This window comes from Macaca nemestrina, chromosome 4 (genome assembly GCF_043159975.1).
Source record: "Macaca nemestrina isolate mMacNem1 chromosome 4, mMacNem.hap1, whole genome shotgun sequence".
Taxonomy (NCBI): domain Eukaryota; kingdom Metazoa; phylum Chordata; class Mammalia; order Primates; family Cercopithecidae; genus Macaca; species Macaca nemestrina.
In genome coordinates this window covers 152,191,299-152,205,964 of record NC_092128.1, presented here as the reverse complement: position 1 = coordinate 152,205,964, position 14,666 = coordinate 152,191,299, and the positions used below count along the sequence as shown (strand labels likewise).

General features: G+C 51.0%; 1 protein-coding gene and 1 long non-coding RNA gene across 11 annotated transcripts in view; one reads left to right on the top strand and one right to left on the bottom strand.

Moving 5' to 3' along the window:
• Positions 1 to 14,666, top strand: part of LOC105483388 (sidekick cell adhesion molecule 1) — a 960,109-nt gene that overhangs the window by 871,212 nt on the left and 74,231 nt on the right. The gene's annotated exons all lie outside the window — the stretch shown is intronic.
• On the bottom strand, positions 2,806 to 4,912 carry LOC105483387 (uncharacterized). Its single transcript, XR_011622636.1, has 3 exons — positions 4,827 to 4,912; positions 3,547 to 3,670; positions 2,806 to 2,872 (listed from the first exon to the last, which is right to left on the bottom strand). It is a non-coding gene; the product is annotated as an uncharacterized lncRNA (long non-coding RNA).

Here is a 14,666-nt window from a genome sequence, read left to right as displayed (position 1 = left end):
CCTGAGTGTCAGGGACCGAGGCAGACGTCCAGAGAAAAGAGCTTCAGCAAGCGAGGGGTGCCAGGAAGGGGTTCAGGAAGCCAGGGGTGGCATGGGAAACTGGGGGGTCACGCCAGGGCCAGCCAAGCGGCAATGAGACTGGATGCCCAGCGCCCGGCTCCAGGTCTGTGCCCAGCGCCCGGCTCCAGCTCTGTGCCCAGCACCCAGCTCCAGTTCTAGGGTCTGTGCTGTTTGTGTCTTAGTTCCTTCTCACACTGCTGTAAAGGGACAGGGTAATTTATAAGAAAAGATGTTTACTTGGCTCACAATTCTGCAGGTTGCACAGGAAGCATGGTGGTCTCTGCTTCCGGGGCGGCCTCAGGAAGCCTCCAATCATGGTAGAAGGCGAAGGGGCAGCAGGCATCTCACACGGCACAAAGAGGAGCAAGCGAGAGCGAGGGGGAGGTGCCACATGTTTAATGACCAGATCTCATGAGAACTAAGCCATTCATGAGAAACCCACCTCCATGTCCCCATCCCCTCCCGCCAGGCCCCACCTCCACATTGGGGATTATAGCTCGACATGAGATTTGGGCAGGGACACATCCAGACCATATGGGTCTGTCATTGTGGTAAGATGCGTGTAACATGTAAACCATCCTCTGTGTGCAATTCAGCGGCATTCAGAATGTTGAGCAGCCATCACCAACATCCACCGCTGGGACTTTCTCTTCTTCCCAAACAGAAATCCCATACCTAATAAGCAGGCCCCCTTTTCCCTCTGTTCCCATCCTGGGCAGCCTCTCACTTACTCTCTGTCACTGCAAATTCACCTGTTCTCAGTACTTCGTACAAATGGAGCCGTGCGATGCTTGTCTTTCTGTGTCTGGATCCTTGCCCTCGGCGTGAGGTTTTTAAGGTTCACCCGAGTTGTAGCAGATGTCGGAATTTCCTTCCTTTTCATGGCTCAGTAATATTCCATTGCATGCATTTACCATATTTGGTGTGTCTGCTCCTCCAGGGATGGTCACTCAGGGGCCTTCCCCCTTTTAGACTTGTGAGTGTGCTGCTGTGAGTGGGGGAGCAAAGGGCTTTTTACCAGTGCGGAGCTGAGACAGCCCAGGTGTGGGGAGGCAGCTGCAGAGGCTGCAGGTGGGCCCGGCCTCTGAGGTTAGCATCACGGTGCAATGTGGCTTCTCCCTTCCCCACTGGGCCCCCATCTCCCTTCCCTCCCCTCCCCACATGTATGTCCCTGCTCCAGCCCTCCCTTCCAGAGGCCTGCCCTTCTGCGCCCCCTCCTCTTCAGCATACGCACGCCCTCCACATGACTCACCTCTGCCCAGAGGCCTGGGCTCTGCCACCTGCACCCTTTGCAGTCCCACAGAAGGGAAAGGAAAGCCTACTTGCTGTGCCCACACCACCAAGGCCTTTTCCACGCACACACACAAGCTCCACGTGGCCACGCTGCACTGCCCACAGAGCTCGAAGGCAGGTGCTGAGAGTCAGCAGAGCCGGTTCCCACAGCGTCATACCCACCCGGAGTGCCCTGTGCAGCCCCTCCAGTTTAACTTGGTTGAGGCCTGAAGCACCCTTTTTGCATTTTTTTTTCTTTTTTTGAGATGGTGTCTTGCTCTGTCACCCAGGCTGGAGTGCAGTGGCATGATCTCAGCTCACTGCAACCTCCACCTCCACTTGAGAGAATTGCTCTCAAGTAATTCTCCTGCCTCAGCCTCCTGAGTAGCTGGGATTACAGGCACCCACCACCACGTCCGGCTAATTTTTTGTGTTTTTAGTAGAGGCAGGGTTTCACCGTGTTAGCCAGGATGATCTCGATCTCCTGACCTCACAGTCTGCTCACCTCAGCCTCCCAAAGTGCCGTTTAGGCTTTTATCCCCGGAGGAGCAGCTGCTGCTGCCCCCAGGAAGCCCTCTCTGTCCCCTCCCTCTAGGTGGGGCTGAGATTTCTCCTCTGTGCTGTATCCTGGGTGCTTCGTGCACAGCTCTGCCTTCCCCCCAGCAGCAGGACTGTCTTCTCTCTAATGCTGCTCCTCCCCCTTAGACCACAGCTGCTTCATCCCCAACAGCTCCTCACCCCAGGGTTATTGCCACAGGTGCTCAGAATATCTTTGTCATTCGGGCAAATCCCAAACTTCCACAGGGCAGGAGAGCAGCCGGGGAAACCTTGCACCCAGGGACGTGTCCTGGAGACAAGGCCTCCCAGATGCACTGAGATGAAGGCAGGTGGAATCAGTGTCTCATCGCAGGGCTGCAGGGAAGGCTAATCAGAAGCTCCTCATCCTGAGGAAGGGGAGGGAGAAGGAACGGGTGGCTCTGTCCCCATAACAGCAGATAACACTGTCACCATCTGCCACACAAGCACTCATGTCCTGGGCTGGTCTTTCCATGGGGCTCCTTCCTGAGGCTCCTGGCAGTAGGGAGGGAGAGGCAGAGCTGGTGAGGGTGCACAGGCTGGCAGAAGCTGTGCATCCACTTTAGGGCCCTGGCAGGCGGGGAGCAGCGCCAGGAGCCAGGGTTCATACAAGGGAATGTAACCGCCCAGCAGGCTCCTCCTGCCTGCCGCACAGACAAAACCAGTTCACTGAGCCCATGGTATTGCAGTAAAGACAGAGTTTAATTAGAGCCCAGCCACGTGGGGGAACCAGAGTTCTCACTGGAGTCAGTCTCCCTGAGGGCTCAGAGGTTAGACTTTTCCAGGACAGTTTGGTGGGCGTTCGGGCTGGGGAGCAGGTGCTGCTGATTGGCTGGGGATGCCGTCACAGGGCGTGAGAAATGGTCCTCACCTGCTGAGTCCACCTCTGAGTGGGGCCACAGGACCGCCTGAGCTGTGAGTCATGAATCCAGGTAGGGTCAGTCCGTTTTCAGAATGCAAAAGTCTGAAAAGCATCTCCAAAGATCAATCTTAGTTTCCATAATAGTGATGTTATCTTTAGAAGCAACTGGGGAAGTCACTAATCTTGTGACCTCTGGTCACATGACTCCTGAGCAGTGAGGGATTATAGCTTATGGGCTGGGTGCGGTGGCTCACGCCTGTCATCCCAGCACTTTGGGAGGCTGAGGCGGGTGAATCACCAGGTCAGGAGTTCAAGACCAGCCTGGATAACATGGTGAAACCCCATCTCTACTAAAAATACAAAAAATTAGCTGGGCATGGTGGCACCTGCCTATAATCCCAGCTACTCAGGAGGCTGAGGCAGGAGAATCGCTTGAACTGGGACCCAGGAGGCAGAGGTTGCAGTGAGCCAAAATCGCACCACTGCACTCCAGCCTGGGTGACAGAGTGACTCCATCTCAAAAAAAAAAAAAAAAAAAAAAAGGAGGCTTACATTTTAGCTGAGTTCAGGCTTCTCCCATACTCCTAATCTCTCAGCCTTTTATTAGTTTTACAAAGCCAGTTTCCACCCCTAAATGAGGAGGGGGATTGGCTTTAGGGAAGGATCATTATCAGCCTTGCTGTAAGTTAAACTAAAAATTAAATTCCTAGACACGGCCCCTGCATCCAGGTCTCTGCTCCGCCCCACCCATCGGATGGGGCTTGGCTCTTGCACACCCAGAACAACTCATGCGTCTCCCGCGCCAGGCCTGGCAGTGCCACCCCTGCAGGTGAACACCTCAGCTGTTGTTCGGCCTCAGCACACTCCTCCAGGCTCTGTGTTTACACTGCAGAGAGTTTCCTGGAAGGAGAAAGCCGGTTCGTCATTCCCTTTCTAGCCTCTCCTTCTCACAGCCCAAGTACCTGCCTTGTAATAACCCTAATCTGCTGAGGAGAGACACTGCGAACGTATTGACTTAGAGCAAGTAGGCCTTCAGAAAAGGAAATTAAATTGGGCCAGCTTCCGTCGCCTCGGCTGGAAGCTTCAGAGCATCACAAACTCGTGGGCCCGAAATGCTCAAAGGCTTTTATGAAAACTAAGACTTTGCTATGGGCCTATAGGTAAACGTGCACGTCCAAACGTCGGCTCTACCATTTACTGCCTGCGTGACCACGGGCAAGTCGCTTAACCCCTCTGAGTCCGGCCTTGAGACCTCGTGCTGCTGTGGGGAGACCTGTGAGTGAGGAGACTCAGGTTCTGGCTTCATTGCTGCCATTATCACACCAGTCCTGCTCACAAGATGAGTGTCCAGAATGTGCCTGGCCTGGGGTCAGCCCCCAGTCAGTATTTGGTGAATGACGGGGACCCTGGGTGAGTGACTCGGTTTGTCTGGCCTCATCTGTAAAATGATGAAATGTTCAGAATAGATGATCTCTGGGTCCCCTCAAGTTCAAATACGTGATACTTAAATCTGTTTAACCTCAGAGAGAAAGGGTCATTTTTAGATTTTTAGCTGAGATTGATGTACAAGCCCAGGCATTACAAATTGGTAAAAATAATACATCAGTAAGGAGTGCAGTATGCAGGAGGTAGGACCCAACACCAGCAAGCTTAAGCTGGAAGAATCATTATTAACTCCTGCACTGGAAGAGTTGCAGAGCCTGGGACAGCTTCAGGCATGGCTGGATCCAGCGCCCCAGCACACTGCTCCATGTGGCCTCTTGGATCCACTTTCCTCCTAGTTGGCTCCTTCCTTGGTCAGGCTCTTCATCAAGGTTGCCATACAGCCCTAGGCACAGAGAACTTCCCTTTTCTGCAGTGGAAGTCCACTGGCTGTCTTCAGCCTGCCCTTAGTTGCATATCTGTCCCCCAACTATTTGCTACAGCCAACGTCCTGAGGTTTCCAAAGCCAGGGAGGCGTCATCTCTGCCTGGACCACGTGGGCCAACTGTGAGGCAAGAGGGTCCCTAGAGGAGATCCAGTGCCACCGTCAGAAGAAGGGGACCCGGGCATTCACCATGACAGCTGTCCTGCAGTGCTGATGGGCAGAGTTTGACTAGGTGGCCAGAACTTTTCCTGGTGGAGGTATGGGCAGTGTCTGTGGCTTCCTCAGCAGGAGAGCTGTTCAGATGACCCAGCCAGAGTTCCGGGCCCAGCTCCACGTTCCGCAGCATTCCGGGCACTGTGGGGTATAAAGGAACCATGCTCCAGCCTTCCAGACACTCACTATTCATGGACGGACCCTGGTCTCAGGATAAGCCTGCACTCCTGCCCAGACCCCAAGCAGGCATCTCAGCCCCTGCCTGTATTTCCAGAGCCCCCAGGCTCCCCCTTCCTTGAGCATGTGCCCCCTCACCCATACCAAGCTGTGTCCGCCTGGGATGACCGCTCCCCACTCCCGTCCCTGGCAGGACACACAGTCCTCCCTCCCACGCAGCCCTGCATCCACACTAGCCCTTGGAGGGGCAGCTGTCTTCTCTCTCCCGGGCGGGACTAGCTGTTTCTTCCTCTGCTCCAGAACATGCTGCATACGCAGCTCTTTGCATATCCACCTGAGGACGGGTCTTTTTCTCTCAGTTCCACGAGGGCAGGGATCCCTCTTATCCCCAGAACCTTAGCATAAGGCCAGAACACAGAAAACATTCTGAAGATGTTAGAGGAAGGGAGGAAGGGAGAGAAACACATTTAGACAGGAAGGGAGGAAGGAGAGGAGCAACAGGCATAGCCCAGGCCACCAGCCCAGAAGCACAAGTGACTGAGTGACTCCTGAGTTCGAAGCGGGGATGGAGCAGCCCCAAGGCCCAGGGAGCTCAGGGAGGGCCTAAAGCAAGGCTTCTTGTCCAGAGGTGCCCGGCCCAGCTCTCCTGTTTGCCCTGCAACCACTGTGCTTTCCCAGGAGCTCTAAAACAATGAAAACTTTCAAACAAAACAAAACAGCAAAGCTGGCCTCACACGCCAAACAAAGCCCATGGTTTTCTGTTCGTTTCGGAATCCACGCTGACCGAAAACTGATCCAGCCCCAGTTGTGTTGTGGGGACAGTAGGGGCAGGCAGGATCTACCCACTCTGCCATGGGGGATCCTGGCGCAGACAAGCATGGCCCCCAGCCTAGCTCCCAGGAACTGCAAGAGCGAGGCCCCCTCTCCTAGAGCAGGGCCCTCTGACACCCACACCAGCCGCTGGGACCCCTCGTGCGGCTTTGTCATCCCCAGGATCGCTCTTTCGCCAGAGTTCATGGCAGCTGCCCAAGGACAGAGCCTCCAAATAAAAAGAGGTGCCATGTCCCCACACAGGCCATCTCCTTGGAGCCTGTGGCCTCGTGGTTCCCTCGACCCTTAGCTCATCCCTGGAGCCAGCTCACCTTCCCCACCTGCTGAGCCCTGCTACTGACGGTTCAGGTCACTCGGCGGTCCTGGGGGCTTCCGGGGCCTACAGCTGGGAAGCTGGGTTGGGGTGAATCAGGAGGAAGGATAAATCAATGAGTAAAGTCCCCGACTGCTCCAGCTTCCCAGGGAAAGAACAGAAGCCCCCAGCCCACCTCACCAAGCCCTCAAATGCTGTGAGCATGCCTGCTGTCTGCCCAGTGAGTCTAGGAGGTGCCTCGGAATCTCCTGGGCCCCTGTAGACAGTGCGGGCACAGGCATGGCCCTTCTCTGGGGAGGAAGGTGCCCCTCCCAGCCTCCTCCTCCACAGGCTTTCTCCAGATCTTGCCCTGTGCTTTGGGGTCTAGTAGTAGCCAGACCTGGGATGGCCACCCCTGGCGTCTGTAGCCTCCTTCTGGGGGCTGCAAGTAGTGGGGGCTCCAGCATGTCTACGTAGGAGGGGCTCAAGAGCCTCACTGTGATTCAGAGTGGGGCTTGGGACCCATCTTGACTGTGTTTGCGGCCCGGGTTGTGTGCATGTCGGGTGCATTATGTCTGTGTGAGGGGGTGTGAGACAGGACAGGTGGGCTCGCTGCTGCATGAGGCACAGGGGCCAAGGCCAGGGATGAGGCAGGGGGCACCAGATGGAGTGGGCAGGACTGGGTCCCAGGTGGGGGTAAACCTCCATAGATAACCCATTATTACCATTATTTTCCATCATCCAATACATTTGCACAAGGCTATGAGTCCAGCACCTTGCTATTAGAAATGAAGCTACTCTGAACACTGTTACAAATCTTTTCCAACATCTCCAATGCCTGCCTTGGGATAAAACGCTAGAAGCAGAATTTCTGGTACAATGACATGAACATTTTTCACCTTTGAAATACTTCAACTAATTGACACTCTGCAGCGGTGACCAGATACAGGTCTCAGGGTCCATTCCTCTTCCCTCCTGCTTTTAAATCTTTCCTAGTTTGTTAGGCAAAATGGTATCTCATTATTATTTTCCTAGATGGGCTTTTAAATGACTGGTCTGTGATTAAATGCCTGTGGAGCTCATGGTCATTTTTCCCATGGGGGGTCTGTTACAAGGTAAACAGACCCAAAATGTTCGAAGAGTTTCTTTGAGCAGACAGCAATTTATGAATCAGGCAGCACCAATCCAAAGGTGCTTTGGGGTTCTGCAGAGGGAACACAAGGGGAAGGTTTTCATGGTGTGAACATGGGAGCTGGACAAAGAAAATACTTGATTTAAGACTATGTTGTTGCCTTCTTTGGTCTCAACTGTTAGAAAATCCCTAGTTGTATTGGTTTTCATGCTACTGATAAAGACATACCCAAGACTGGGTAATTTGTAAAGTAAAAGAGGTTGAATGGACTCACAGTTCCACGTGGCTAGGGAGGCCTCACTATCATGGTGGAAGGCGAAAGGCACATCTTATATGGTGGCAGGCAAGAGAGAATGAGAGCCAACCCCTTATAAAATCAACTCTCATGAGACTTATTCACTACCATGAGAACAGCATGGGGGAAACCACGCCCATGATTCAGTTCGCTCTCACTGGGCCTCTTTCACAACATGTGGGAATGATGGGAGCTATAATTCAAGGTGAGATTTGGGTAGGGACACAGCCCAACCATATCACGAGTTGTATATCTGCCTTTAGTTGCATCTCTATCTCCAAACTAGTTGCTACAGCCAACGTCCTGAGGTGCCCTCAGTAAGTTGCTGGCAGTTTCTGATTGGTTGGGCTTAAGTTTTATTTTTCTTTAATATGGGCATTTACAAGAAATAGCCCAGGTTCAGTTTTGTTTAGGTTTGCAGAACCAGCAAGGTCAAGGTTGTCTCCATGGCTTAACGGACTTTGCTCAGGGGATTCTCAAGCCTGGTCTCCATTTTATTTTATTTTAATGGGTCCCAGTGTTTCATGTTGGTTTTTTGGAGTTTCTTATGTATTAGGGATATCATGTTTGATCATGTTTATGGCAAATACTTTTCCCTTTCTGTTGTTTGTCTTTAATTTTATTGTGTTTAAATGTGTGTGCTCAAACCTCCAGATCTGAGGCATCTTTCTTTCCTATTTTGAGACCAAGTAAATATTCACCCAGATTTTTAAAAATAATGTTCATGGTTTAATATTTTCCATTAAACTCTTTCGTCCTCCTGGAATTAATTCTGAGCCTGGCGTGAAGTGAGCTTCTAAATAGATCACTTGTTTCCAGAGACGTTTTTTCCCCGGAAACCATTTATTGATTTTTAATTTCTTTGTGATGCATCTTAATCATGTTTTAAATTCTTACACACAGTCAAGTCTGTCTGAGGACGTTCCTTCGTTCCACAGACATCTTTGCCCTGGTACCTCTAAAGCTTTCATTTGTATCAGTTTATTACACATTTTTTTCATGTTTAGGAGAGCTTGTCTTATTCCTCTTTGTTTTCTAACATTTCTCAGCCATTCTATGAATTTTACAATCATTTTGGCAGGTTCTCAAAAAAAAGCAAATGCTCCTGGGATTTTGATGGAAAGGTGTTAAATAGGAAAGGGATTTGGAAATGCCTGCCGTCCTCCTCCTCTTCGTCTGTCCGTGCTTGCTCCCAGGAGCTGGCCATCCCTCCAGCACTATGCTGCTGGCCTGGCAGTGCTCCTGGTGTAGGTCCTGCTGTTGCTTGTCAAGCCATTCCTGGCAGTTTTATTGCAGCGGTTGCTGTGAGCCTGGATATTGTAATGGCTTGTCCCTGCTCTGCCCACCGCCGATCGCAGCTTGAGACTGAGGCTCACATGGTTACTCAGGCATGTTAAATATTAGTCCAGCAAAAGGAGCAACATAGGTTTTCCCCAAAAAGGGAGCCAGGACTTGCTTTTTTTCTACACCCAATGGAGAGTGGCTGCTGAGCTCAGGTCAGAGCCCAGTGTCCAGCACTATGGCCTTTAGCCCCACAAATTTCACCAAAAAAAGAAGACAGACCAACACCCACGCTCAGCATTTAAAATCACTGGGCGGGGCGGGCATGGTGGCCCCTGCCTGTAATCCTAGCACTTTGAGAGGCCGAGGCGGGCGGATCACTTGAGGTCAGGAGTTTGAGACCAGCCTGGCAAAACCCCATCTCTACTAAAAATACAAACATTAGCTGGAAATCGCTTGAACCCGGGAGGCAGAGGTTGCAGTGAGCCGAGATTGTGCCACTGCACTCCAGCCAGGGCAATTGAGTGAGACTCTCTCTCACAAAATAAATACAATAAAATCACTTGGTGGCTTTAGGTGGTGTTTTTTTGCTTACGGTGTACATGTGGCTATGGAAGACAGAGAAGTGTCTTGAAAATATTTGTTTGCTTTTTTTTTTTCTAAGAAAGAAAAAATTGTCATACAATATGGGTCCTACCTTTCTTCCAAGTGTGCCAAGTTTTTAATTACTGTTGGTTGGAATGAGAGAAAAAAAAAAATAGCACAGCTTCTAGCTGTTTCAGCTCCCCCTAGTGACAAATGAAGCCAGTCCTAATGCCTATTAAGTGAAATTAAAAGGATTCAGTGATGCTAGTTTGAAAACATGTGTTTGTAGGGAAGAGTGAATGGCACTTGTTTACAGGGTAATGAACGTCACAACCCCCTACTTCACAGGCTACAATATCTCATCCTCGACGTTCTGAGGGCTTCCTGGGTAATTATTAACATATCACGCGATAATGACATCCTGCAAACCACAGGCCGCCCCTGTCATTTCTGTGGCCAGTCTCTCCAGCTGATGCCGGTGGGCCGGGCTGCGTGCAGGGCCATCTACGTGACCCTGGATGATGGATGAACATCTGCCGAGAGCCTACTGTGCGCTGGGCACAGATGGTCACCATCCCCTGGGTGGGAGCCGTTGCTCTGTTTCACAGACGAGAGTGATGAGCCAGCTTTATCTGAGATCTGCAGGTGGCTCCCTGGGCTCCGTCCCACCCTCTGGGCTGCAGCTCGTGTTATTTCAGACGTTCCCTTCATGCACAAACGCACTAAGAAGCCCTCGCCAAGGAGTGCAGAGTGGAGAGGTTCTGGGATGCAGGTGCCTCTGCCGTGGGGGTGATTCTCCAGGGCACTGCACCCGGCCCACAGCAGGCCGTGCACAGGCATTGCTGAGTGACTGGGAGGTTGGCCCACCCCTTCCCCATGCCAGGGAGGATCTCAGGACTCACCGCTTCCTTCAGGCTCTCTGCAGCATACGCTATCCCGGGACACCCTCTTGCTGAGGCCTGTGGGGGGCCTTGTTGCGATTTCCCTAACTAGAAGTTAAACAACAGAAAAATCCCAGGAGCCAGCACCCCAAAAGCACCATGGGGATGCAATGCCAAGAAGAGTGGGTGAGAAGGACGGTGAAGGGCGGGTGATAGGAGCAGCTGCTCAGGGAGCTCAGGTGCTCCCAGGAGGGAACTGTGGTGCCCCGAGGCAGACACAGCCCCCAGAGGGAGGATATGGCCCTGGCCCCAGCCTCATCAATGTTGGGCCAGAGGGCAGGGAGGCGCCGTGCTCATGGGTGTGAGCCTAACCAGGCCTCTCTGGGCGGGGGCTCTCAGGGAAGCCTCTGGTGTGTCCACCCATCCTCTACACTTCTGCTGGGGTGACCCTTGTGAAATGCAAATCCCATCCCCTCACTTTCTGTTTCCACCCTTCAGGAGATCCCCATTGTGTATGGGGGAAAAATTAAATCCACTCCTGAGACTGGCCCCAGGGACCCTGAGGTCCTGCCAGGCCCACCCCCGCCGTGGTCACAGTGGGCGTCCTTCTGGCCCCAGGCCGGTGTTCCCTTTTGTGCTCAGGCTTCACACGCACAGCCCAGCAGATGCCAGTGCCCAGGAGACCTTGGTGGCAGGATGGTGTTATTACTCACCCGATTTCCATCACTGTAGAGAAAGGTTGTGGAGCATCGCGCGATGCCCACTGCTGCATTTGGAAAGGCTCCCACACCTCTCACCATCCTGGGTTTCACTCCTTAGCCAGCTTCCCTGGGACCCCTCCGGGTCGCCACACTGGCAACCAGTGGAGGCCTCTTTCTCCAGCACCCACTTGCTCAGCAACTTGCTGGCACCGACGGGAGCAGAAAGCCCCAAGGTACTGGCCTGCCCTTCAGCTGCTCCCCCAAGGTGTGAGCCCGCCTTTCAGCTGCTCTGCCAGGGAGAGGGAGGATCACCAGCCTGGGCCTTCATGACCTTCTCTGGGGTTGAGCCCGCAAGGGTTGTGGTCTCTTGTGAGTGGCAGAGCTAAGGGTGGACGGGGGGCTGCAGGTGGGCTCTGCACCACAGGAAAAGCTGGGTCATCCGCACAGAGAAAGGAAGCATTGTCTCCACAGGTGTGGCCGGGCAGACCGCCCCTCCCAGGGCCCCGCTTCCCGTGCAAAAGTAGGGTTCACACCCACCCCACTGTTGAGAGTGCACCCAGAACAGCAGATTCGAAAGGGCTTTGATGGCAGTTTCTCACCCCACCCCCAGGCGTCTCTCAAACCCTCGCCCTGCTCCTCCTCCCCAGCCACGCTCTCCCGAGAGAACTCTCCCCCTTTGCCTGTTTTTCTGTTGTTTAACTTCTAGTTAGGGAAATCTGAAGCATACACAGGAGACAGATGAGTGCAGGCGCATCAGACCCTCACACTTGGCCTTAGTGTGCTTTGTAGATTCTGTGTCACTTACAGTTGGAAGGTTTGGGGCAGCCCTGCCGTCAGTGCCATTTTCCCAACGGTGTGTACTCACTTTGCGTCTCTGTGACAGCGTCTTTTTTTGCGGTAAAGTTTTTTTTTGTGTTTGTTTTTCTGTTGTTGTGAGATGGAGTCTCGCTCTGTCACCCAGGCTGGAGTTCAGTAGTGCGATCTCGGCTTACTGCAAGCTCCGCCTCCCGGGTTCCCACCATTCTCCTGCCTCAGCCTCTTCCCACCATTCTCCTGCCTCCTGTAGCTGGGACTACAGGTGCCTGCGACCACGCCCGGCTAATTTTTTGTATTTTTAGTAGAGACGGGGTTTCACCGTGTTAGCCAGAATGGTCTCGATCTCCTGACCTCATGATCTGCCTGCCTCGGCCTCCCAAAGTGCTGGGATTACAGGCATGAGCCACTGCACCCGGCCAGTAAACTGTTTTTTAATTGAGGTATGTACCGTGTTTTTTCAGACAAAATGCTTTGCACATTGAACAGACTATGGTATAGTATAAGCATAGCTTTTATATACACTGGGAAGCCAAAACATGTACGTGACTCCCTTTTTCAATGATCTGGAACCAAACCCACAATATCTCCAAGGCCCGCCCGTGTCTAGAACACTCCTGCGCTCGCCACCCAGCTCAACCACAAGGCACCACAGCCAGTCTGGTTTCATCCAAACATCCACCTACTCCCCTCCCATGTGATCCTGAAGCAGCTCTCAGATATCATATATAGAGGTTTACAGCATCGTATCATTTTATTCACAAATACTTTTAGTATATATCCCTATAAGAACTCTTTAACATATGTATTAGGGTTCTCTAGAGGGACAGAACCAATAGACTGTATATAAATATAGAATACATTAAAATGTATAATGTATATTATATATAAAATATATAATATATAAAATATATAATATGTACATATGTAAAATGCAAATTTATATATAATATATAAATATATAAAAATATTTTTATATAAATATATATATAAAGGGGAGTTTATTAAATATTAACTTACATGATCACAAGGTCCAACAATAGGCTGGGATGTTGCCACTACTGGGGATGGGGAAGCTGTTTCTTCTGGCAAAAAAGTCTCATTAGAGTTGACAAGCTCAGTGTCCTCAGCTTCATCAGGGTCCTCCCACACATCCCCATTCCAGGTTGCAGAGTCCCATTCTTTTTTTTTTTTTTTTTTTTGAGACGGAGTCTCGCTGTGTCTCCCAGGCTGGAGTGCAGTGGCGCGATCTCAGCTCACTGCAAGCTCCGCCTCCTGGGTTCACGCCATTCTCCCACCTCAGCCTCCCAAGTAGCTGGGACTACAGGGGCCCGCCACCACGCCTGGCTAGTTTTTTGTATTTTTAGTTGAGACGGGGTTTCACCATGTTAGCCAGGATGGTCTTGATCTCCTGACCTCGTGATCCACCCGCCTCGGCCTCCCAAAGTGCTGGGATTACAGGCTTGAGCCACCGCGCCTGGCCCCCATTCTTTTTTAGTCAGTGCCCTCACTTTAACAGGAGACACCTGGCAAAGCTGTGCATGCACCTTAACTTGCAGGTCAGCCACTCACATGTTAAGAGCTTGTGTCTGTTTTTCCACACTTTCAGCTCTTTCTCTACAGGAGTTAAGCCTCTCACTCAAGGCAATCTTAGCAGATTTGAGACTCAATATCTGCTTCTGAAGCTGGTGGACAGAATCCCTGAGTTCATCATTTTCTTTCATCACTTTGTCCACTGCACTCGGGAGCAACCAACCAGCTTCATTATGTTCCTTGGTTCTCCACATATGGTCAAAGGTATTATGTAGAGAGTCACTAAACCCCTTGCCTCTCGCAAGCGGTAAATCACGAGTGTCAAATGCATTTATTTTGCGTAACTCTCTAAACAATTCATGCCAAGGACTATCAGCGTACTCCATACTACTATAAGTAGAGTCCTTAGCATTTTTGGGTCTAATCATATTAAAACAGCCGACTCCAGAAACCCCAAAACCAACAAAACAACTCTATCCTGAATATTCTGTTTCTCTAGAACCACTGCTGGTACCAAAATCTGTATTAGTCAGGGTTCCCTAGAGGGACAAAACTAATAGGAGATATATATATATATTCCCATATATATATATGGGAGTTTATTAAATATTAACTTACATGATTACAAAGTCCCACAGTAGGCTGTCTGCAAGCTTGAGGAGCAAGGATGGCCAGTCCGAGTCTCAAAACTGAACCACTTGGAGTCTGATATTCACAGGCAGGAAGCTTCCAGTACAGGAGAAAGATATAGGCTGGGAGGCTAGGCCAGTCTCACTCATTTCACATTTTTTCTGCCTGCTTTATATTAACTGGCAGCTGATGAGCAGGTGCACACCAGATTAAGGGTGGGTCTGCTTTTCCCAGCCCTCTGATTCAAATGTTAATCTCTTTTGGCAACACCCTCACAGACAGGATTAATACTTTGAATCCTTCAAGCCAATCAGTATTAACCATCACAAGGTATAACTACAAAGTCATTCTTACACCTAGGAAAATTAATAATAATCCCTCAATGTTATCAGTTATCTAGTGAGCATTTGAATTCCCCTGGAATTTTCTGCTCTGACAGCCCACAGTTCTGTCTTTCTAGACTTGGTGAGCCCCAACCCATGCCATTGAAACCATGATGCAGATCTATGAGCTGCTTTAAAAAAAAAAATTTGTATTTTTAATTGACATATAATCATATACATTTATGGAGCACAAAGTAATGTTTACCATGTGGAATGATTAAATCAGGCTAATTAGCGTCTGCATCACATCACATACGATCATATTTTTGTGGTGAAAACATT